Genomic DNA, 26,085 nt, shown 5'->3' with positions numbered 1-26,085 from the left:
TAAGATACAGGAAGAAAATAGTAAGATGAAGGAAGACAAATAGTAAGATACAGGAAGAAAATAGTAAGATGAAGGAAGACAAATAGTAAGATAAAGGAAGAAAATAGTAAGATGAAGGAAGAAAATAGTAAGATGAAGGGACAAAAAACACCTGACACCTGACACGGTAACTGTAGCTTACATAAAGGGTGATCTGTCATGACACGGCAGTAGAGTGGTGGTGATAAGTGGCACCATATGGCACCCCTCCCACATTCTGGTACCCTCCATCCTCTGGCACCCTCCCACTCTCTGGCACCCCCTCACCCACTGGCACCCCCTCACCCCAGGCACCCTCCCACTCTCTGGCACGCTCACCCACTGGCACCCTCACCCACTGGCACCCTCCTCACCCCTCTGGCACCCCTACCCCTCTGGCACCCCCTTTCCCTCTGGCACCTTTCCCTCTGGCACCCCACCCCTCAGGCACCCCCACCCTCTGCACCCCTCACCCCAGGCACCCTCCTACCTCTGGCACCCTACCCTCTGGCACCCCTCATCTCTGGCACCCCTACCCTCTGGCACCTCACCCCCAGGCACCCTCCTACCCTCTGGCATTTCACCTCTGGCACCCCCTTACCCTCTGGCACCCCCTACCCTCTGGCACCCCTCACCCCCCAGGCACCCTCCTACCCTGGCACCTCCTTACTCCTCTGGCACCCCCTTACCTCTGGCACCTCCCATCATAATTCCCTCATCTCTGGCACCCCTCAGACTTTACTCTGTAATCCATTTGCGCTACTACCACAGGATGAGTATGGAGTGTACAATAAATTGGTTGCTGTAAGTGGCAAAAGTAAAAAAAGCACCCCTTCCTCTGGCACTCTCCCCTATCCTCTGGCACCCACTAACTCCCCTGGCACCCCCGACCCACTGGCACTTTCACCACGGCTCTGTTACCCACCACCACATGTACGGTAACATAACGCCACTCAACTATGCTAACTTTGCCCACTTCTATATCTAAAACGAATTCTCACACACACACACACACACACACACAAACACACACACACACACACAAACACACACACACACACACACACACACACACACACACTTTCATTGTTCGACCTTTCGCTATTTCTACACTTCCAAAAAAATCGCCTTTACACGACCGTCCTGCCAACGTAACTCAACCCAGCCTTGTCAGATTAACAACCCTTCACAAATACCCATATTAGTCGCCCACTACACTAACTACATTCATTATCTTACAAATATTTACAAATTAGAGCAACTTCCACTTATATTATTACGCAATATTAAAAGAGAAAGATGAAATAAATTAAGTTCAATAAAATACATCCTATGGTTTTAATACTGAATCTAACAAGTACTCTATATATAAATAAGATGCCAGACATGTATATGTTTTAAGATTAGTTGTGGATATTTATGTGTTAATGTCAGATGTAGGTTAAAGCGACACAATTACCTAAACCTTCATTAAATACTCCAAACCCATTTTTTATTAACGTGTCCCTCAATAAATCTTGCGAGTGAGGATCTTAGTAGGTGTGAATAAAGAGATAAAATGACCTGAAACAACTGAAAATATTCCGCGCACGTCAATGTAAACAAACTCTCATAATTATGTGGAGCAACTATGTCCTCACTGATCGGTCAAACGGGAAGGTCGGGGAGCTGGGAGGTGACACGATTTCTGTCTCAGGATAAACAAGAATATACTGAGAGAATAGAGCTTCCTTCATCCTAGGGAAACATAAGTAGGGTGTGAAAGGTGGCCGGCCGCAACTTGGGTAAACGTCACATTGGCACTTGCGACACCCATCTTGGCACTGTGTCTATGTGTGCCACCAGCAATACACCAAATAAACATACAGGACATCAACCGGTCTGAAGTACACCTTATACTGCCCATGTCCTTCTGGGAGTATGATGGGGAATATGTAATGTCACCACGGACAACGGCGGACGGCTGAGAAGGATCTATCTGGACTTGATTTGTTACCTGCATTTACACCTGTACATTTATCTATACCTGTGTCCGTATTTACACCTGTACCTGTATCGATTTTACCTGTAACTGCATCTATTAAACCTGTATCTGATCTACACTTGTACCTGTAACCTCCCATCGCCGACACACACAACAACAATGGCAGATAAATTGTCTAAGTATTGCCCATAAGTGACAAGGCCGATATTCTTAACACCGAGACGCTAAAGTAAATAACTCCTGATAAACACACAACCAATTCTTCCACAAATAAATAACAAATATTATTAACTCTTGCATCAAACGGCTCACATTTTCCGGATAACTGATGACGTCATTGGAGTTATGGAAGGAAACAGGTGATCAGAATACAAGTCCCTTAATTAAATACTAAATTAGTTTTCCTTTTCGTGTTTTAATGAGATTTTTACACGTACATAAAAAATTAGGCCAAGTGATGATAATCTTTTATTCAGCGGAGATTTTTGTTTTATTGGGGGGGGGGGTTGGATTTTGTTCAGGTATTTACGAATTCTATAAAAGGCCTCAAGAAAAACACCAACACGAGGTAAGAGTGATGTTGACCTTTAGGAAAAAAAAATCCCAATAATCAGCGAAACTGATGAAAGTAACGAGGAATGTGGCGAGTGAGACACACACACACACACACACACACACACACACACACACACACACTTCAAACCGAAAACAAATTCAACCCAACTTAACCTAACCTAACCTATCATCGTTAACCTTGATGTAGTTACCATAAAAAACTGGTTATTTAAAATTCTTCTCAGCCAAAATTAAAAAAATTCCCTCATACTTGCCAAATGCATAATATCAGTGAGATCAGAAAAGGCGGAAACTCCCCTTGTACTGTATACCATAAATACTCCAGAAGTGACGTCTATTGGGAGAGGTCAGAGAAAAATAGAGAGAGAGAGAGAGAGAGAGAGAGAGAGAGAGAGAGAGAGAGAGAGAGAGAGCGCAGCCTGGTACGGAAAGGGGGGGTGGTGAGTGGGAGGTACGTTACATGTTGGGCATTGGAGGGAAGGAGAATGAGGGAGGAGAGAATGAAGAGGAAGGGAGGGAGGGAAGGAGGGTGGGAGGGAGAGGAAGAGAGTAGTGGCGGGAGAGAATGGAAAAAATGAATGAAGAAATAAAAGATGAACGAACAAGAAGAATGAAAGGACGAAAAGAGTGAATAAATGAAAGAAAAACAACAAGTGAAATGTGGAAGCGTGAAGAACAAAAACAACAAAACAACAACAAAAACAACAGCAGAGCAACAACGGGAGAGGAACGACTGTCTCCTTTCTAGCCAGATTCCCCCAGTGTTGACATAATGACTTGTTGCATCATTGTTGAGGCACAAATTTTCCTAGATAGCTCTGACTGTAGGGGATGACGTCACAACTTTCAATAACACTTGTTGCAGTTTGAAAGGTACAGGTGTGACTCCGTGTGTGTGTGTGTGTGTGTGTGCGTGTGTGGGTGTTACACATGAAATACATACATCCATATATACGACTCCTCAGGTGTTTTTCTTAAGAGGTATTTCCACAATTTTGTAGGTTAAGGTACGCCACACACACACACACTAAGGGGGGTATTTCCTAAAGATTCATTCAATAAGTGGTGATGGCAGACGTAATATAGCAATGAAAACGGAAGTGATGTGGACGCAGGGGAGACTGATGTAATCTTAACCCAGTATAACATGTCTCCTCAACACTCACCCAGTTCATGCCCCTTCCTTCCTTTTTCCTCACTCCCTTCCTTCCCTCTCTTCCTTCCTTCCTCCCTCCCTCCCTACGCGCCCACCAACACCTTACTTACCTGTACACTTCAACACCAAGCGTCGCCACACAATGTTGACAAGCCGTCGGATGGGGGGGGGTAGGAAAGACGAGGAGGAGGAGTAGAAAAGGGAGAGAAATGGAAGGGGTAAAGTGAAGAATACGAATGGAGGTCCGGGAAGGGGATTATAAAGCGATTATATATATATATATATATATATATATATATATATATATATATATATATATATATGCAAGTAAATCACTGTAGGTGCGCGTGATCTAGGTATATGCTGATAACCACAAGGAAAGAAGAAAACACGAAGTTCCTGTGTAATCTCATATATATGTATATATATATATATATATATATATATATATATATATATATATATATATATATATATATATATATATATATATATATATATATATATATATATATATATATATATATATATATATATACATATATATGTACAGAGAGAGAGAGAGTACTACTACAAAAACAACAAATAATAATAATAATTATGTATAATAATAATAATAATAATAATAATAATAATAATAATAATTAATAAATAATAAATAATAATAATAAATAATAATAATAATAATAATAATAATAATAATAATAATAATAATAATAATAATAATAATAAAAATAATAATAAATAATAAAATAATAATAATAATAATAATAATAATAATAATAATAATAATAATAATAATAAAAATAATCATTAGTGCCAACGTCTTCTGAGCTTGGGTGACCCTGAGTCGACCTTTTCAATCACCACCGAGATACTGACTGACAGGCATCACTTGACACCCACTGACACTCTCCAAAATGTGTCTGTCTGTCTTTCTGTCTGTCATAAACATTATCAAATTCAAGTGGTATAAAATCATTCCTTGAACGTTCAGGATGGCAGTTTGTGACATCTTTAAATCTAGCAACTGACTTCGCTAAATCTGAAATCTGACTTCCCTTAAATGTTCCACTTGGCGTCCCTAAATAGACCACCTGACTCACCTGGCACCCTAAATGTAGTCCGGTGTGGCACTGTCAGAGGCACTAATGGGAGTCAAGGGTGTGTAGAAGCTGTAGTCTAGCGGGAGTGCCAAGACAGTGCCTCTATCTGTCGTGTCAACCAAGATGGCATCACGAAACAGTTGAGGGAGAGAGTTACATGGGTACTCAGGGAGGAGAAGGAGGGAGGGAGGAGAGAGTGGGGTAAGGTAGAGAGGGAGGGAAAGAGGGAGGAGGGAGAGGGAGAGAGTGGGGTGAGTTGAGGGAGGAAGGCAGGGGAGGGAATAGGGTGAGGTGAGGGAAGGAGAGAGAGGAAGGGGAGATTAGGTATTGAAGGAGAGAGAGAGAGAGAGAGAGAGAGAGAGAGAGAGAGAGAGAGAGAGAGAGAGAGAGAGAGAGAGAGAGAGAGAGAGAGAGAGAGAGAGAGAACAACCATGAACACATCCACCATTCACACCCAACCGGCTCCACACACCACCCACCCACACACCACATCCACCCACACACACACCACCCACTCCACACACCACACATCCACCCACACACCCACCACAACTACATCCACCCACACACACAACACCCACCCACACACACCACCCACTCCACACACACCACATCCACCCACACATCACCCACTCCACACACACCACCACCCACACACCACCCACACACACACCACATCCACCCACACACACCACCCACTCCACACACACCACCCACCCACACACCCACATCCACCCACACACACCACCCACTCCACACACCACATCCACTCCACACACACCACCCACTCCACACACACCACATCCACTCCACACACACCACCCACTCCACACACACCACATCCACTCCACACACACCACCCACTCCACACACCACCCACTCCACACACCACCCACGTTAGCTCACCGTATCAAAAGGCTTATATAATATTATGAAAATTTTTGTCCGCATATATGATTTTTTTTTATTCAATCTATCGTTCTTATTCTGGGTAACTCTCCAAGGTCATTGTTGGCCACCGTCACCAGTTTTATCATGGGGAGGGAGTGGGGGGAGATGGGGAGGGGGGAGATGGTGGGGGAGAGGTGGTGAAGGTGGGGGAGAGGTGGTGAAGGTAGGTGGAGGAGAGAAGGTGGGGATGTGGAGGTGGTGAGAAAGAGGGGACGTGGGTAAAGAGAGGAGGATAGTGGGGAAAGACGGGGAAGGAATAAATGAGGAGCAGTGGGGAGGATAGCAAATGGGAGAAGGTGGATGGGACGGATGGAGTGGAAGAGAAAGAGACAACCGGAGTGGGGAATATACTATAGGAAGAAGGGGAAAGAAGAGAAAAAAAGGTAAGCGAGGAAAAGGGACGGAAAAGGAAAGAGCAGTGAGAGAAAAAGGAGTGAGGAGAAAAGGAAACACAAAGACTGGAAAGACCTCCCCTCCCCCCAGTCACTTCCTGGAACCTACCTGACGTCGATCTCTGGGGGGCTACCAAAGGCTCCCCTCCCACCTCTCCATACACCTTCCGCAACTGAACCTGTGGCCAAAACTTCCTTCCCAGGGGACCCCAAATGACGACCTCATCAATCGCCCCTGAGCCCCCCTGTTGCTGTCTGTATCTCCCGCACGCCATGCCATCATGCACCACCCCCCTCCCACACACACAACACAAGATCAAGTACTCTCCTGAAGACTCTTGAACAACCAGCCGACGACACGATCAACTGGGACGCTTGATGTTTGTGTCCCACGTCACTGAAATACTGAATTACATCCCCTCAATAATGGGTCAAGTCCTGTCTGAAGATCTGAAAACTTGTACTTATTCTCTTTTGGTTCTTAGGGCAGCTGGTTGCAACACGGGGAAAAACCTCCGATACCTTATATTGACACTCTGGCATTCCTTCAGACCTCCACCCTCCCTCCCTCCCTCCCTCGTTGTCTTAAGTCACCCCGATGCCCTCCTTTCCTGGCCTGACTGACCCGTTAAGGCTTTGTTTTCTTGAGCGTGATAGATGGATTGTTTTTCTTTTTCTTTAAGTATTTCTCATTCTATTCGTTGTCGGGCGTACGATCAACACCCCAAACTCCCTCTACTCCCCCTCTCCTTCCCCTTCCTCCTCTTCTCCCCTTCCCCTACCCCTTTCTCTCCCCAACTACCCATCCTCTCCCCCCTCCCTCAGCATTTAACTTTGCTATGATATAATTATTGGTTTTCCTGAGTTTATTTTTCACTTAATTTTCTCTGGCTATATTTTGCCTGTTAAGTTGTGTTATCTTTCCAGTGGTGAGAAATACCGCCTCTGTTGTATCTCTCACCTCTTCTATCTCTCACCTCCTGTTGTATCTCTCACCTCTGTTGTTCCAGTCAGCCCAGTGTAAGTGGTGTTAAGTGTCCCCAGGTAACAGTGATTGGTAACTGTGTGTATGTGAGCGGCAATGACCTTTCCCGCCGGGTAGCTGCTACTGTACTTTCACTGGAGGTAGGAATTTCAAATAGCTCTCTAAGTTCAACCTAAACTAACTGGATCTAACTTAAATTAAATCTAACCTTACTTAACCTAGCTTGATCTAACTTAAATGTAACTTAATCTAACTTATATTAAACTTAACTTAAGAATCTAACCAAATCTAACCTATGTATTTTGATCTAATTTCACCGAACCCATTGTAACTGAACCTAATCTGACTTAACATAGTATAACCTAACCTAACCTAAGCTAACCTAACTTAACCTAACCGAATCTAACTTTACCAAACCTACCTTAACAGAAGCATAACTTAACCTAAACCCAACCTATCTCAACCCTAACCTAACCCTAACAGTACAAGAACTTGACCCAGTAACCTTAACATACACGGAAGTACTCCACCTCACAGAGTACAAGAACCTCACTGAGTACTATCCCCCGGGTCATACAAAAGGTTTAACTGCTCGTCCCATCGTGTTAATAGCCCAGGTAGTGTGTGTGTTAAGCTCACTCAAGGTCACCTGTCTTTATCGTTCCCACGCTCTTAATTGCTTTCTCAACTATTTGGACTTGAATACCTGCTTCCCTTACAGTACTGCCACCCGCCTGCTTGTCATACTTCTGATTTTATGATCTACCTGCTAATGTTTTGATCGACCTGCTTCCTGTCTACCTACTTTTATGATCTACCTGATAATGTTGTGATCCACCTGCTTCCTGTCTACTTACTTTTATGATCTACCTGCTTCCCGTCTAACTGCTGCTGTTACCTACCTGTTTTTGTGGTCTACCTGCTCCTATCTCTACTCTCCTTTCTCCCTGCTGAATTAAATACCTGCTTCCCTTACACCTTCCCTCCTGCTTCTATCTCTGCTCTCCTCTTCTTTCTCTCTCCTCCTTGCTCGAATGGAAGGGTAGGCAAGGTATGGAGAGATGGGGGAGTGAGGGAGAATGAGTATGGGAGGGAGAGGTGAATGACTATGGTGAGGGAGAAGGACGGAGTGAGTGAGGGAGAGGGAGTGAGTGGGTAGGTGGAGATATCAACGACAAAAAACTCTCCCCACCACACCTCGTCGGCTGCCCCAGGTAAGAGGTTCGCCCAATTAACCTTAGACTAGGGGAGAAAGTGTAGAGGCGAGGCGAGCTGTGGTTGGGTACGGCCCTCTTTGTACGGCTGGCGAAACGTCCATTGGCGGAGATTTGGCGTGCATCAGTGGGGATTTGGCGTCAGTCAGTGCTGGCGCCCCTACGGCTGACCTGACGTCCGTAGGGTTGACCTAGCGTCGCGTCCGTAAGATAGCAGGTTGATGTCTTTGAACCCACTGACACAAGAGCGCCAACTTGACCTACTTGTAGGAGCACGTGACACTAACGAGACACTCACACCTGTGCCAAAACCACCCCTACCTAACCCACCTACCCGTGTACCTGACCCACCCATCCCTGGTACCCGACCCGCCCGACTCACGCCCACCCGACACACCCATCCAATCCATCCACCCTAGTACCCACTCTGCTTACCCCATGTGCCCGACCCGCCCGAATCACTTTTAAACTTTCACGACCGGGTGTTACGTAGGTTCGGGTCGCGGGTGTGGGTGATCGCTGGGGTGTGGAAGGTCACGCCCGAACAGGTTTGAAGGGCGTGGTTAAATGCGTTTTTTGTGTGGGTGTGAACGGAGCCGAAACACTTTCCTTCTCGCGCGTGTGTTGCGTAACTGAATACGTCACCACTTATGACGTCATCATCTGGAGGGCCCAATCATTTCGAAGTTCTGGCCTCAATCTCGATGTAAGGATAAAAGTGGGAGATAACTAGCCTTGATAATGGGGTAGTGGCGCAGGTGGTGACAGTAGTGGCAAGGGTAGTGGCCACGCACGGATAACCACTTAAACACACACGAACACACAAGCGCATTCCAGGTTTTCTTACGTATATTTTTGCCATTCAGGAAGAGGAGGAGGAGGAGGAAGTGGAAAGATTGAGGAGGTGGAGAAGGAAAGGAGGGGTAATATGGGGAGGTAGATATTAAGATAGGAGGAGTAGAAGGAAGAGGAGTATTATTGTTGTTGTTGTCATTGTTGTTGTTACTACTGTTGTTGCTGCTATTATAACATCCATTGGTATTGTGGTTAATGCTAATATTATTATTGTCCTTAATGCTAAAACAAATGCCGTTATTACCATTGTTGTTATTGACGTTATTTCTTTACTTAACTTATTGTTCTTGTTCATCCTGTAATTATTATTATTTGTTATTCTCACTTGTTTTTGATGTTATTGAACCTTGTTATGTGTTAACTGGTGTTCTTCATGACGCGGAGGGTTAGGAAAGTGACGGTGGATGGGAAAATGACGGTGGATTGGGAAGTGACGGTGGGTTGGGAAGTGACGGTGGGTTGGTAAAGTGACGGTGGGTTGGGAAAGTGACGGTGGATTGAGAAAGTAGCGATGGGTTGGGAAAGTGACGGTGGATTTGGATGTGACGGTGGGTTGGGGAAGTGACGGTGGGCTGGGGAAGTGACGGTGGGTTGGGAAGCGACGGTGGTTGGTAAAGTGACGGTGGATTGGGAAGTATTGGTGATTGGGAAGTGACGGTGGATTGGGCGACGGTGGCTGAAGTGACGGTGGGTTGGTAAAGTGACGGGGTTGGGAAAGGACGGTGATTGAGAAAGTAGCGATGTGGTTGGGAAAGTGACGGTGGATTTGGATGTGACGGTGGGGTTGGGGAAGTGACGGTACAGAAAAACACGGTGGTTGGGAAAAGTGACAGGATGAAACACATTGATCAGAAGGTGATTACTGAGTGTTCTGATCTACCGTCACTTTCGCAGTTCTTGTTACTTCCCAGCTATTGTCAAAACGATCCACTGTCTCCTTCCGATATACTGTAATATCCTATTTACTCTCACCAAGCCTATGACAGTAGATGGAAAAGTGACAGTAAGTGGAGATTAACAGTAGACAGGGAAGTGGCAGTAGATATATGAATGAAAGTAGGAAAGAAAGTACCAGGAGATAAAAATTAACAGTAGATGATAAAACACGGTTGACAGGAAAGTGACAGGAGACGGGAAAGTGACGGGGGTGAGAGGAAGGGGATTACGAGGAGGGGACAATGCACTTTAAGGTCCGAGGGAGGAGGAGGAGGAGGAGGAGGAGAGAGGAGAGGAGGATGATAGTGTAGCTGGGCTCACACGCACTGGAGGAAAGTAACTCGACCCCGCTTTAGGGAGAAAACACACACACACACACACACACACACACACACACACACACACACACACACACACACACACACACACACACGCACGCACACACACACGCACACACACACGAACACACATATAGATCGACGTGTTAATAATCCACTAATTACTGTCTATTTGTACTAACTTACAACAAACAAATAACATAAGAAGGGAGGAAACTGCAGCGGGCCTATTGGCCCATACTGGGCGGTCCCGCTTACACCCAACCCCTATTGCTCATATAAGCATCCAACCTATGTTTGAAGCTATTCAGCGTATTCGAGTTAATGATGATATTTGGTAACTTGTTCCATTCATCCACTACTCTGTTTCCAAACCAGTGTTTACCTATTTCAAGCCTAAATCTAAATTTGTCTAATTTAAAACCATTGTTACGAGTTCGCTCCTGGTTGGATAGTTTGAGTACCTTTGTAATGTCCCCTTTGTTTAGCCCTGACTTCCACTTATACACCTCTATCAGGTCGCCCCTCACTCTACGTCTCTCGAGGGAGTGCAAATTAAGATGCTTTAACCTGTCTCTATACTCAAGGTTCCTAATGCCCGGGATTAGTCTTGTCATTCTCCTCTGAATTCTTTCCAATGATTCTATATCCATTCTGTAATACGGTGACCAGAACTGAACTGCGTAATCCAGGTGTGGTCTCACAAGAGCAAGATACAGTTTTAGGATGACCTCGCTAGTCTTGTAACTAACACTCCTTTGTATGAACCCAAGTACTTTATTAGCCTTGTTACGAGCAAAAACACATTGTTTACTTGGCTTAAGGTTCCTACTTATCATTACTCCTAAATCTCTCTCGCAGTCGGATTTCTCTATGGCATCGTTGTTCATCTGGTATCTGGTTTCCCTGTTTACATCTCCTATACTGAGTACTTTACATTTGTCCACGTTGAATTTCATCTGCCATTTTTCAGACCATTCGAAAAATTTGTTTAGATCTTCCTGTAGTTTTGCAGAGTCCTCGTCAGATTTAATAACACGTCCTATTTTAGTGTCATCAGCAAATTTACTTATGTTGCTGTCTATGCCGATATCTATGTCGTTTATGTATATAATAAATAATAATGGTCCAAGTACTGAGCCTTGGGGAACTCCACTTGTGACGTTGCTCCAATGGGACTTAGTGCTGTTAATGCTCACTCGCTGTTTCCTGTCCTGTAACCACGCCCTAATCCATTTAAGGATGTTACCTTTGATGCCATGTGCTTCTACCTTTCTAATTAGTCTTTCGTGGGGGACTCTGTCAAAGGCTTTGCTAAAGTCGAGATATACCACATCATAATTGTGCCCCTCGTCCACCGATTCGAAAACTGATGAAAAGAATGTTAATAGATTAGTTAGACAAGAACGTCCGCTTGTGAAGCCATGCTGGGAATCATTGATCAACTTGTGCTTCTCCAGGTGATTTCGAATAGAGTTTGAAATGATTGCTTCCAGTAATTTGCCTACTATTGATGTTAGACTGATTGGGCGGTAGTTAGAGGATAGTGATCTATCCCCCTTCTTGAAAATCGGTATTACATTCGCTATCCTCCAGGATTCTGGTACTACACCTGTTTTTAAGGACATGTTAACAACTTTGCTAAGGGCATACTAAGCTCTTCCTTACATTCCTTTAATACTCTGGCAAATATCTCATCGGGACCAGGTGACATATTAGGCTATAGTTTGTCTATTTGCTAACTAACATCGTTACTAGTCACTACTATCTCGCTTAATTTGTTTTCTTCACTATCTCTGAATAGAGTCGGTGCCTCGGGTATCATGTTTAAATTTTCGGTGGTGAAAACTGTTGAATAATATTTATTCAGATTATTGCTCATTTCTCCGTCGTTATCAGTTAGCTCGCCGGTATCTGAAAGTATTGGTCGAATCTTTTCTCGTGTTTTAGTTTGATACATTAGGTAGAATCCTTTGGGGTTTGTCTTCGCCTCCCTTGCTATCCTTACCTCATTATTCCTCTTGGCTTTCCTTATCTCGGTCTTAACCCTGCTCGCCAATATCTTATAATAATCGTGGAGGTAAATTTCGCCACGCTTTATCCTTCTACCTATAGCCTTCCTTTGGCCAATGATGTTCTTTAAATATTTAGTTATCCATTCAGGGTCATTGTTGTCTGATCTGCGTTTTTTGTATGGTATGTTCTGCCTTTGTGAATTAAGTAACTCATTATTTAAATTGTCGTGGAACTCGGCAATCTCAGATCTCGTCATCAGGTCGGAGTCATCTGTCAGATTCACGGCCAAGAGTGACAGCCCCTCTCTCAGCTGCCTCTTTAAACTGTCAAAGTTTGCCCTTCTGAAATCTGGCACTTTAGTGGAATTTTCCTTACGTCTGCCCTGAAAATCTAACTGGAATTTAATTTCTTTGTGATCACTGTTTGCAAGTTCGTTCCCTACCTCGACATTGCTAATGAGGTTTTCTCGGTTATATGTTGACTTAGGAAACAGTCCTGGATCGTCTCGAGAAAATCCTGTGATTCTGAGTTACCCGTAAGGTCAGTCCAATCTATTTGGCCAAGGTTAAAGTCGCCTACTATACAGACTTTGTTGTGTATGGAAGCCCTGCGCATTTCATCCCAGATAAGTCGCTCATTGACTCTCTCACGATTGGGAGGTCTATATATTACTCCTGTGATTAATTTTTCCCTACCGTCGCTTAATTCTATCCAAATTGTTTCTGTATTCCGCTCAGTTTTTATTTCCTTATTTATTTCACACTTCAGATTATCCCTAATATAGATTGCTACTCCGCCTCCTTTCCTGGTCTGCCTATCGGTATGGAACAATTTGTAACCCGCAATTTGGTATTCGACGGGCAACTCACGGTACATACCAAGGCCCTAATATCATCCATTTTGTTTCTCATACTTCTACTGTTCGCGTAGTAGACATTTAAGTTAGTCGTGTTCTGAGTCCTCCCTTTACCGCGTTTAGTTTTAAACTCCCTGTTTAATTTAGTTTTGTCATCATTCCTAACACTATTTCCCTGTAATCTTTTACTTTGTTTACCCGCTCCCACTGTAGTTTCCCCCACCCCCGTGCCCATATGTTCCCCTAGCAGTTTAAAGACTTCGATATCCTTTGAACTGCCCCCTCTAGAGACCCAGCCAGGGTTGCCACCCCATCCCGAGACAGGTGCACCCCATCCCTAGCATAAAGGTCCCTTCTGCCGTAGAAGCTGTCCCAGTTGTCAATGAATAGGACCGATATTGACTTGGAATACCGTCAAGACGGTCTTGACACCAACGGCCCTTGACAACCATTCACTGCCAACTCTCCTTCTAGGCAGGACACCGCATATGATAGGGATCCCTCCCTTAGACCTAATACGATCTATAGCTGCCTTGAACTTATCAAGAAGCTCCTCGCTCCTGCACTGAGGCAGATAATGGGTTTGTTCCCATTGCCAGACAAGATATTGTCCATCCTGTCAATTATATCCCCCACCCCAACTCCTGGCAAACACACCCTCATCCTATTTTTGTTTTTACCACAAAAGGCCCTGTCCAAGTACCTTACCTGTGAGTCACCAACAATTTAATCAACCTCAAACACATGAACAAGTGGTAAATTACAACATTAAAATACACTTAAATCAACTCCCTCCCCCTCCCCCACACCCCACTTAAGTATCAACTAATCCTCATTAAAGTACACTTAATCCTCCTCAGGTTCAGGTTTATCCAGATTAAGGAGAAGACAAACAATTAGCGGCAGTGGTCGTCGTCAACCTTCAACCATGAATATTCCGGGTCAGCTGCGACACTCACCTCCACCTAGGTAAAAGTGAGGTGTTTCTTCGCTAATTAATGTATGCAGGTGCAGGTTCTCTCCAAGCCTACCTCCTCTCTCTCTCTCTCTCTCTCTCTCTTGGTATAGTTTTTGTAATATTTCGTCGTGATCTATTTAGTTTGTCTTAGATATTTGGGTTTATGTATCACTTAGAACACACACACACACACACACACACACACATCCGAGAAATGATCACAGACTGCCTTAAAGGAATCATTATTAATTTATAGTCATTTATAGCATCCCTGAGCCCTTAACAAAAACCTCATTAATATAAAGTGTGAACCCCAGAAGATATACAATCAAGACAAACATGGTCATAGAAACTATCCCTCACACCCGAGTTACATTATCAGTCACGTCAGGGAAGGCGTATAAGGAACCATCTTGCCAGTATGTGTGACGTGAAGTTCCGAGGACAACTGACAGATAAAGATGATTTAATAGTCTTTATAATCACAGACAGACCGACAGACAGACAGACATCGCAGTGACAACCCTAAGTTATTATCAGGATATATTATCATTTGCGATAAAATACAAAAGAAACAACAAAACTAGATGATTAAGAAGAACATTTGGTAACTTGTGTGTGTGTGTGTGTGTGTGTGTGTGTGTGTGTGTGTGTGTGTGTGTGTGTGTGTGTGTGTGTGTGAGTGTGAGTATGTGTGTGTGTGTGTGTGTGTGTGTGTGTGTGTGTGTGTGTGTGTGGTATATGTGTGTGTGTGTGTGTGTGTGTGTGTGTGTTTGTGTGTGTGTGTGTGTGTGTATTCACCTATAAAGTTATTCCTTTAGTTTATATATACTATTATAAACACGTGTGTGTGTGTGTGTGTATTCACCTATAAAGTTATTCCTTCAGTTTATATATACTATTATAAACAAGTGTGTGTGTGTGTGTGTGTGTGTGTGTGTGTGTAATAATAATAATAATAATAATTAACGGTTTATTGAAAGAGCTTTGCTTGAAGGCTGAAAATATACAGTTACATATTTGGGGAATGGGTTTCGAATTACAAATAATATACAAGTAACATAAGTGACACAAATAAGATATATAATAACTAGATGGGGAAAAACTCAAACTACAGTTCATTTCAACATAGTGACAGTGTAAGGAGCAGTGTTTACTGGGAGTGAATACACTGGTTTATTACAAGTTATTGATAATTTTTACAATGGTTGGGACTGGGCTGTTCTTATAGCGATCAGTTCGTGCACGTATGGGCTGGATGCGGTTGTGGTGTCGAACAGCAATTCTCGGACAGGGGATCTCAGGTGGTAGTAGGAGCCGGTGTCGGGGATGGTGTAGAAGCTTCTTACCAAATTTGCAGATGAGGTCGTGGTGATGGTCAGTGAGAGTCGAAAGGGTCAGTGTGTTGAGCGCTTCTTGATATGTGGAGTAGGAAGGGGAGAGAATAATCTTGCATGCCCTCTTTTGCACTTTTTCTAGGTGTTTACGTTGTGTGGCATTTAGGGAGGAAGACCAGGTGGGGGAGGCATAGGTGAGCTTGGGAAGTATGAATGTTGTGTAAACACTGAGGAGCTCGTGTGCAGGAACTCCGAGGGACTTGAGTCGGCGGAGGAGGTGGAGACGGAAACTGGAGGATTTGACAACTTCACTGACGTGTGGTTTCCAATTTAGTTTGTTGTCTATGGTGACGCCGAGGAGCTTCGTGGAATCTACAACCTGGAGTGTGTTCGGACCTAGAGTAATGGAAGGAGGTGGGACAATGTCGGAGGAGAGGTTGATGTGCTAACCATGGTCTTGGTATGGTTGATGGTGACATGGTTGTTGGTGGCCCAGTTTTGGAGACTGTTCAATAAATCCTGAAGGGCGGTATAGTTGGGAGCAGAATTGTTGACGCTGATCCCAATGGTGGAGTCGTCGACATATTTCCAGCGAGCAGGGGTTTCTCTTAGGGCATCATTGATGAGCATAAGGAAGCAGAGTGGTCCCATCTTGGTGCCTTGGGGGACGCCACAGGTGAGTGACTGAAAGGTGGAGACAGCCCCTCGGAAGCGTACAGCTTGGCGTCGGTCACTGAGGAAGTCTGTAAGCCATGGTATAAGACTTCTCCGAAGCCCGAGGTCAATAGCTTTGTTGATGATTATATTGTGGTCGACTAGGTCGAACGCTTTAGTGAAATCAATGAAGGCGACAGCTACAGACGTTTATCGTTTCTCGAGATGGCGGTATATGTAATCGAGAAAGCTGACAAGACAGTGAGGTGGAGGAAGTTTTCATGTTGCCAAATTGCTGAGGGTCTACGACTCCTGCAATATCAGCATAAGCCCAGTCGAACACAAAACTTTCACAGATTAGGCTGGGTATTGGGGTGATTGCAATAGGTCGTAGCTGATTTAAGGATTGTGGGCTGGTTGACTTGGGCACTGGTGATACATAAGAGGTCTTCCAGTCAGCTGGGCATCTGGCTTGACTGAGAGAAGCATTGATGATGGAGCATAGGGGTTTAGCAAGCTCCGGGGAGAACTCCTTGAAAAGTTTCATTGGTAAGTCAGTGTGTGTGTGTGTATGTGTGTGTGTATTCACCTATAAAGTTATTCCTTCAGTTTATATATACTATTATAAACACGTGTGTGTGTGTGTGTGTGTGTGTGTGTGTGTGTGTGTGTAAATAACATTTTTTACACCAATATTCGCCAAACCTTTCTGTATTTTTTCGCCAAATTTCACGTTATTTTTTTCGTCCACGATTCACTTGCCAATAGTCTCCTAACTTTCCAATCGCGCCGTTGTAGACTCGCCATCTCCCGGTCCTCGTTTCCTCATAAAATCTCTTGCATATCCCTTTATATAACTAATAAGTAACAAATTTACCAAATAACTGATATAAAATAACGTCCTTCAAACACTGTATAAATTTCTCGCCAAAGGTATATAGCTTCCCATTAAAAAATCACATCATATCTTTCCTGCCAAAAATCACATTATTATTCCAGCCAAAACCCACATAATTATCTTTCCTGCCAAAACCCACATAATTATTCTTTCCCGCCAAAAACCACATATCCTTCCCGCCAAAACTAACAAAAAACGAGTCATGGGCAAAAAGGTGTCGACGTCATTTCCCCGTCAAAGACAAACATCTGACGGGCCAGGAAAATGGTTGACTGTCACTCTCTCTTCCCGCGAACCATTCTGCTCGATTCTTTTGGCAAACAACAGTGTTCCCGCGGCGACGAGAGACGGATAACTGTGTCAATAACACCATCTCTAGACGTGTGTTAAAAAAAAAATAATACGTAAAATAAGTTGAAGAGACCGTCTTGTACCCACGTGAAGTTTACCATCAACACCAAGCCTTCTCATGACTCCTCTCGTCCTACGCACTTCTCAAAATTCACCAAGCATTAACATACCTACACTCACCCTCTTCTAGCCTCAAGTATTTTAAGTATAGCACTGTTGTTTGTGATAGATAGATGTAAAGCCTTTTTCAATTCGCCAATATAGGGAAGATCCAAGGTGAGGTGAAGGTGTTTGGCAGCTTATGGACTTGGTTTATGGGAAAATATTCGGGTAATTGTAAAGTTTAGTGTTTTTTTTTTATTCTTTGGTGGGGGGGGGTAATATATGTATTTTAAACACAATTGAATCATTCCTGAGTGCATTTTGACTCAGGTATCCTATTTGCTATTTTGAAGAGGAAAAAAATTAAGGTACGGTAATAGTTCACAAGTGTGTCGCCGTCTCCTGTGACCCTCGCCGAGAATTTCCTAACAAAATATTTCTCCCCAGTATATTTTGGTTGTTGTTCCGGTGGAGTTTAGGTACAATTAAGTGTGTTTGTTAAGTTAGGTTAGGTTAGGTTAGGTTAGGATGCATTACATATTTGTAGAGAAAATTTTAGAATAGAAGAAGAAGAAGAAGAAGAAGAAGAAGAAGAAGAAGAAGAAGAAGAAGAGTTCGTCCTCTATGTAACTCGAGACAATGATCTTTCACCAAATAATCTTCAACTTAAGATAAAGACGAAATAAGATATGATAAACATTTCCCCAAAGTCTTCTTATTTCTAGCTTGAGTTACCACGTGCACTACCACCACAACTACCACCACAATTACCACACCACCACTATTGCAATCACCACAAATATCACAGCAACACTACCACAATTACCACCACTACCCCTTCACAATTACCACACCACTACTACTGCAACCACCATAACTACACCACTACCCCACAACCACCACAGCTACCACACTAACTCTACCGCAACCACCACAGCTACCACACTAACTCTACCGCAACCACCACAACTACCACACTAACTCTACCCCAACCACCACAACTACCCACTACCCCACAACCACCACAGCTACCACACTAACTCTACCGTAACCACCACAACTACCACATCACTACTACTGCAACCACCACAACTATCACAACACTACCACAACTATTACACCACCACAACACAACTACCACAACTCTACCACAGTTCTGTAAAAATTTATATTATATTACAGTATTAATTCAGGGTTATTATTGACTTATAAACAGAGGGGGTATTGTCTTCCTCCTCTTTCGTCTTCTTCCTCCTCATCGTCATTTGCATCTTCTCCCTCCTCCCCTTCCTTTGTTTCTTCGTTTCTTCATCTTCGTCTCTTTTTTCTTCACTTTCCTTTCTTCTTTTTTCTTTAATATTCTTCTTCTTCTTTACATTTTCTTGTATTTTCCCGCTCCTCTTTTTTTCCCTTTACTCTATTCCCACTCTTCGCCATCTACTTCTTTCTCTCTTTTTTCACTTCCATCTCACTTCACAGTCTCATTTTAACTATGAACCCCTAAACTGAACCTAATACAACAATTCAGATGGTTCAGAGATTTGTTCCTGAACTCACGTGAACACTTTTAAGGTCCAGTTCAGAGGTTCACTGTTAACGTAAGACTGAATCTGACCCCAGAGAAAAATATTTATAAACATCTTCATAACACACAGACATAAGCAACAAGCACTGAACCCCCCAGATAAAACCCTTAGAATAAATCAACATTGAACCCCCAGATAAAATCCGTTAGAATAAATCAACATTGAACCTCCCAGATAAAACCCCTTAGAATAAATCAACATTGAACCCCAGATAAAATCCCTTAGAATAAATCAACATTGAACCTCCCAGATAAAACCCTTAGAAGAAATAAACACTGAACCCCCAGATAAAACCCCTTAGAATAAACCATTAACATTGAACCCCCCAGATAAAACCCCTTAGAATAAATCAACATTGAACCCCCAGATAAAACCCCTTACAAGCATTATCATCATCAGCCAAACGACGGAAAGAGAACCTGTGACACACTTATCTATTAGAGGCGGCGGCAGCCATTATCACACGGGCCATAAACATCTAAGATCCATTACTCATTTAACACTTTATCTGAGACGAAAACCCATATCTGTTCTTAAACAGGCACGGGGGTGAGGGGGGGCGGGATCTTACTCAACAGGCAAGGGGGTGAGGGGGCGGGCTTTTACTCAACAGGCACGGGGGTGAAGGGGGGGGGGGCTCTACTCAACAGGCACGGGGGGACGGGCTCACTCAACAAGCACGGGGGTGAGGGGGGGGGCTCTACTCAACAGGCACAGGGGGGGTGGGGCGGCTCATCAACAGGCACGGGGGGTGAGGGGGAGGGAGAGGGGCTCTACTCAACAGGCACGGGGGGGGGGGGGTGAGGGGGGCGGGCTCTTACTCACAGGCACGGGGGGTGAGGGGGGGGGGGGAGAGGGGCTCTACTCAACAGGCACGGGGAGGGGGGGGGTGAGGGTCGGGGCCTTACTCAACAGGCACGGGGGGTGGGGGAGGGGAGGGCTCTAATTAACAGGCACGGGAGGGGTGAGGGGTCAGGCTCATCAACAGGCACGGGGGTGAGGGGGAGGGGGGAGGGGCTCTACTCAACAGGCACGGAGGGGGGGGAGGGAGCCTACTCAACAGGCACGGGGGGTGGGAGGGGAGAGGGGCTTACTCAACAGGCACGGGGTGAGGGGGCCTACTCACAGGCACGGGGGGTGAGGGAGGAGAGGGGCTTGCTCAACAGGCACGGGGGTGAGGGGGGCCTACTCAACAGGCACGGAGGGGTGAGGGAGGGTGAGGGGGGAGGGAAGAGGTGAGAGAGGGGGGAGGGTCAGAAGAGGGGAGAGGAGCAGCTAAAGATCAGTATATGGTAATATTCCTCACACCTGCCGAGGAATATTGTGGGAATTTGTTGTGTTAATGATCTTATTCAACAGGTGAGGTATACAGCACAGGTAGCACTACAACAACAACAACAAACACAACACCTAGAGTCTTTAAACGTGTAGTCTAGGTTTATACATATATTGAGTTGTTGTTGTTGTGGTTGTTATAGTGGATTAATGCGCTTCTTCAACAACAACAACAACAACAATGATAAAAAATACATACACAGCATACATTGATGAGAAGAAATACATACACAATAGTTACTATACAAATGGCTCACATACTATACACAACACCTAACAGATGTATGTTTTATTCAGGTTATTATTTACACATCAACACAGTCATACATCAGTAGACACCACAACGACTCATACATGAAGAGTGGATGACGTAAACATGACGTAAACATGAGTGTATTGTTATATGAAACGTAATTTATTGTTCCGTCTGATAAATTTTAGATAACAAACATGATTATATATGGCGATTATCCTCACTGAAATTTACGATTATATATATAAATAGAGACCAAAAAAATGCATTTAATGCCAACTTTATGATAACTAAGTCCTCTTAAGTGTACAGGGTGTAAAGTGCTGCTTTACACTGTATTTCTTTTGCACTACACTGTCTCTCCCAATGGCTCTGAAAACAATGGAGGAATTGGTGCTTGTGAGGAGAGTGACAGTCCTTAATAGGTTAGGTTAGGTTAGGTTACGTGAGGAATATTTTACGGTTCAAACCTTTCATTATCATATAAACTTTCACTTTCAGCCAAGGGAGGAACTAGTGGGGGGGAGAGGAGGTAGGAGGGAGGGAAGGAAAGGGAGGAGGGGAAAGGGAAGGAGGGAGGTAGTGGAAAGGGATGGAGAAAGGAGGAGGGGGGAAAGGAGGAGGGGGAAGGAGGAGGGGGAGGGAGGACTAAAATTTCCCCCTGTCTCTTCTCACTGCGGTCCTCACTTCCGGTAATGGTTGAAAGTTATATTTAAAAAAATTTATTATCATTTACATTGTTTAAATTATCTTCATATTATCTCCTTTACTTTTGTGAGGCAACAGGAAAAATGCAGTTTAGAGGAGGGGAGAGGAAGGGGGAGGAGGAGGAAGGAGGAGGGGAGGGAAGGAGGGAGGAGAGGAAGAAGAGGGGGTAAGGAAGGAGAAGAAAGAGAGAAGAAGGAAGCATAAGAAGAGGAAGAGGAAGAAAAAGAGGGGAAAGAGGAAAATGAGGCGTTTTCTACGGTATGAGAGCACATAACTACCACAACACGTCATTCACATAAGGATGAGTTAGTGGTATTATGTTCTCTAAGACACAACGAACACACTTGAGCTCCTAAAACAAACCAACATGACTTCATAAAACACACAATACTAAAACAATGGGTTTAGTTATGTTGTTCTTGTTTTAACACATTACGAAAGTAAATGTGTCAGTGGGTAGTTAAGTTACCTGAGTGTCGATACCCTGTGATGTGGTCTGGTGGTGTGGTCTAATGACTTCTGGTGTGATGTGGTCTGGTGGTGTGGTGTGGTCTGGTGGTGTGGTCTAATGACTTCTGGTGTGATGTGGTCTGGTGAATTGAATGTTTGTTTGTTTTTTTTTGCCGCGGACTGCAGCTAGTTTAATATGCACCCTATAATCATCCTGTGAGCAAGAGCGTAAAGAGATTGCAGAGTAGAGGCCACAAAAGTGTTTATCACACCCCAGTGATAAGGATATTATGGTATTAAGTGTTACAGAGTATTTCCAGTACATTGTCGGATCATAGAAAATTTTCGTGGATCACCTGAAGAATCATCGCCCCAGCTTATTTCACCAAACGATTAAACCACCTTGAAACTATTTTGGGAGGATGAGGTTAGGTTAGGTTAGGTTAGGATATGTTAGGTTAGATTTAGGTTAGGAGAGAATAGGTTTAGGTTAGGTTAAGTTAGGTTAGGGTGGTTTAATCGTTAGGTGAAATAAGCTGGGGCGATGATTCTTCAGGTGATCCATTTTCGTAGGTACTAGTTGCGAAGTGTGGATACAGCCTTAGTGTATCAGCTATCTTGTCACCAGAGATAAAGCGCTGTACCATTTCATACACAGTGTGCTTGGATCTGTCCCTAAAAGGTTCTATTTTGTCACGGTCTAAGACGTAGTGTTGGAGTGTGTGGCCATATGTCTGGCCACACACTTTACATTTAGTTTTGTTCACATCTGCCTGAGGGGCATACTGCCAGAGGTACTTAGATCCTAACCTTATTCTAGCGGTTACGACATCTTGTAGACTGGTGTGGGTTTAGCAGGGTGTGGTGTGGTGTGGTCTAGTGAGGTCTGGTGTGGTTTGATGTGGTCTAGTGAGGTCTGGTGTGGCTGGTATGGTCTAGTGAGGTCTGATATGGTCTGGTGTGGTCGAGTGAGGTATGGTGTGGTATGGTGTGGTCTAGTGAGGTCTGATATGGTCTAGTGTGGTCTAGTGAGGTCTGGTATGGTATGGTCTGGTATGATGTGGTCTAGTGAGGTATGGTCTGGTGAGGTCTGATATGGTCTGGTGTGGTCGAGTGAGGTCTTGTGTGGTCTGGCGTGGTCTAGTGTGGTCTGGTGGGTCTTGTGTGGTCTGGTATGGGCTAGTGTGGTCTGGTATGGTGTGGTGTGGTGTGGTGTGGTGTGGTGTGGTGTGGTCTTACTCCTCCCCATCATTATCTCATTTACCATTTATCTGATTACACGTTGTTCTCTCGGCTGCCTGAACTGTCACTGTAAGTCATGAGTGTTTACCTTAATGGTCACGCTCAGGTGCCCAATTTAGTGACGGAAAGAGAGAACAACAACAACAACAACACAGAAGAAAGAAAGAAAGGAGGAGACGAAGAGGGAGAAGGACGACGACGACAACAAGAAAGAAGAAAAGATGAAGAAGGAAGGAGAAAAAATAGAGAAATGAGGAGGGGGGGCGAAGAACAATAGACAAGAAAGAAGAAGAAGAGACAAGGAAGAAGAAAGAAGAAGAAGAAGAAGCTGATTACACCAAGGAGAATTTATAATCAAAAGTTTGTATTCTAGCAAGGCACACGGCAGGTCACCACATATACATACATGCATACGTACATACCTACAGTGGTCTGAGGAGCCCTGGACGTGTGAAGGTCTCTGTTTTGGCCCTAAGGTCTGGCTATGACGTTACTTGTTATATAATAAATGTAGAGAGAGAGAGAGAGAGAGAGACCCTCACTCTAAATGACACACACACACATACACACACTAATTAAACTTCTCTGGCATTCAAAGTAAAAATACCTGTACTTATTAAATACTACAGCCTTAACTCAGCTCCAGTACAGCCACATTATTCACTATATACCAAACATACTGTGTTCAATAACGTAAAATAGTGACGTACTGTATACCTACTAATGAATGACTTTTATCAGTGTCAGTTCATATCGCTCAGGTGTGATTCGCTGGTGTTAGTTGTTTTTATTATTTACCGGATTATTGGTGATCACTTGTTAACGTATGAGAGGATGTAACTATTGGTAGGTAATTCTCCTCTCCCCCGCCGCCCTCCCCGCCTTAGGCAGAGTTACCCCCACCTCCCTACCCCCTTCCCATACCGCGATCTACCCCTCCTTCCAACCTCTCCCCATATTGTGAGTTACCCCTCCTCCTTCCTCCTCCCATCGCCCCTCCCATACAGTGAGTTCCCCTTCCCTCACCATAGGTGAGTACCCCCCCCTTCCCATACACGCCCCTCCCATACCACGTCACGGCGAAAGATTTACGTCACAGCAGAGTCCAGAAGGCCATAACTCTCGCTAATAACGAGAGAATATACCGAACTGGTTATAGATCTTCTCGTGATGTAACAATACGCCAAATTGGGTTAAAATTTGCAGTTATTTGTAAGAGTTATCGTGTTGACAGCTCCTAGGCGCATGGACGGACGGAGAAGACAGACAAGATATGGACGTAGGAGACGGAGGGAGGAGAAGACATAATGGAGGGAGGAGAAGATGGAGGGAGGAGACGGGTGGAGGAAAAGACGGAGGGAGGAGACGGAGGGAGGAAAAAACGGAGGAGGGAAGGAAAGAAGGAGGGAGGAGAAGACGGAAGAAGAATAACGGAGGGAGGAGAAGACGGAGGGAGGAGAAGACGGAGGGAGGAGGAGAAGAAGGCAGGGAGGAGGAGAAGAAGGAGGGAGGAGCCACATGAAAGGAAAACACATTCCCTACGCCTCCTCTCCCAGTCCCCGACCAATCACGCAGTCAAGGTGGTAACTTCATGTCCGAGGTTCGGTAAGGGTAGAGCCTCACACCTCGTCTACTGCGTGTGTAAGGTGAGGACAGGAGCTATAGTGGTGTGACGTGTGCTGTATATCTAGTCGTTATTATTATTACTATTATTATATTATTATTATTATTTTATTATTATTATTATTATTATTATTATTATTATTATTATTATTATTATTATTATTATTATTATGTATATTTCTCCCGCACTTACCTTAACACTTCCCATCCACAATCTTTACCCAACTCAAGAGGTGACTGAACTCCCTTGCACCAAACGGCCCTTTATGAAATGAACTCAAGAGTACAGACAAAGAGACAGACAAACAGACAAAAAGGAAGAACGAGACTATTGTAATTCCTCCCTCCGAGTCTCACCTTACTTAAACGAAAGATCAGATGAGTAATGGAGAAAAAAATAATTAAGAGGTGAACTCAGGTGTGTTTACGTGGAGAGTTGAGGTTACCTGTTGAGAGGCGGGTCAGGTGGGCAGGGTAAATAAACAGTGTATCGCTGAGGTATACCTGTTGAGATGGTGGTGTGGGGGACGAGAGGGGCGTAACACAATAATGACTGTCTTTGGGGGAGGGATGGTGAGGTAATGGGAGGGAGGAAAGGGGGTGGAAGGGAGGAGAAGGGGGTGGAAGGGGGAGAGAGGAAGTGGAAGGGAGGGGGAGGAGAGGAAGTGTAAGAGGGGGCAAACGTGTTGGGAGGAGAGGGTGTTGAGTGGATGGGGAATATCGTTGTCGTATTGGAGAGAGTCGTTGGAACACACACACACACACACACACACACACACACACACACACACACACACACTGTATAAACGTATATTGACGAATGTAAAGGATTGAAAACAGATTTACAGATTTACACTTGTAGAGAGTCGTACTTACAACATTAGTGAGGTCCTTGTATCTAGGAGCTGCCCCTTACCTGTAATTAAACAAACACGTGTTACAGGTGATGATCATGGCAATATTTAGTTTTATGGCAGTAAAAATATCAGACATATTCTCAGACAACTTTATATATATATATATATATATATATATATATATATATATATATATATATATATATATATATATATAGAAGAGAAGAGAGAGAGAGAGAGAGAGAGAGAGGCTCTATCTCCTCTCCTCCTCCTCCTTCAATAATAGTACTATTACTACAACTATTAATTTTATTACTACTAACTATTATTATTACTACTAACCACTAT

The 26,085-nt window shown here is 44.0% G+C and overlaps 1 long non-coding RNA gene across 1 annotated transcript in view; it reads right to left on the bottom strand.

The window, feature by feature from the left end:
* Nucleotides 1-25,798, bottom strand: part of LOC121874031 — a 94,482-nt gene extending 68,684 nt beyond the window's left edge. The window contains exon 1 of the long non-coding RNA XR_006090335.1: nucleotides 25,757-25,798. This is a non-coding gene — a long non-coding RNA (uncharacterized LOC121874031). The remainder of the gene's footprint in view (nucleotides 1-25,756) is intronic.
* Between the last annotated feature and the right edge of the window lie 287 nt (nucleotides 25,799-26,085).

Source organism: Homarus americanus, unplaced genomic scaffold, assembly GCF_018991925.1.
Source record: "Homarus americanus isolate GMGI-L3 unplaced genomic scaffold, GMGI_Hamer_2.0 scaffold31328, whole genome shotgun sequence".
Classification (NCBI taxonomy): Eukaryota; Metazoa; Arthropoda; class Malacostraca; order Decapoda; family Nephropidae; genus Homarus; species Homarus americanus.
This window is presented reverse-complemented; position numbering and strand designations above follow the sequence as displayed.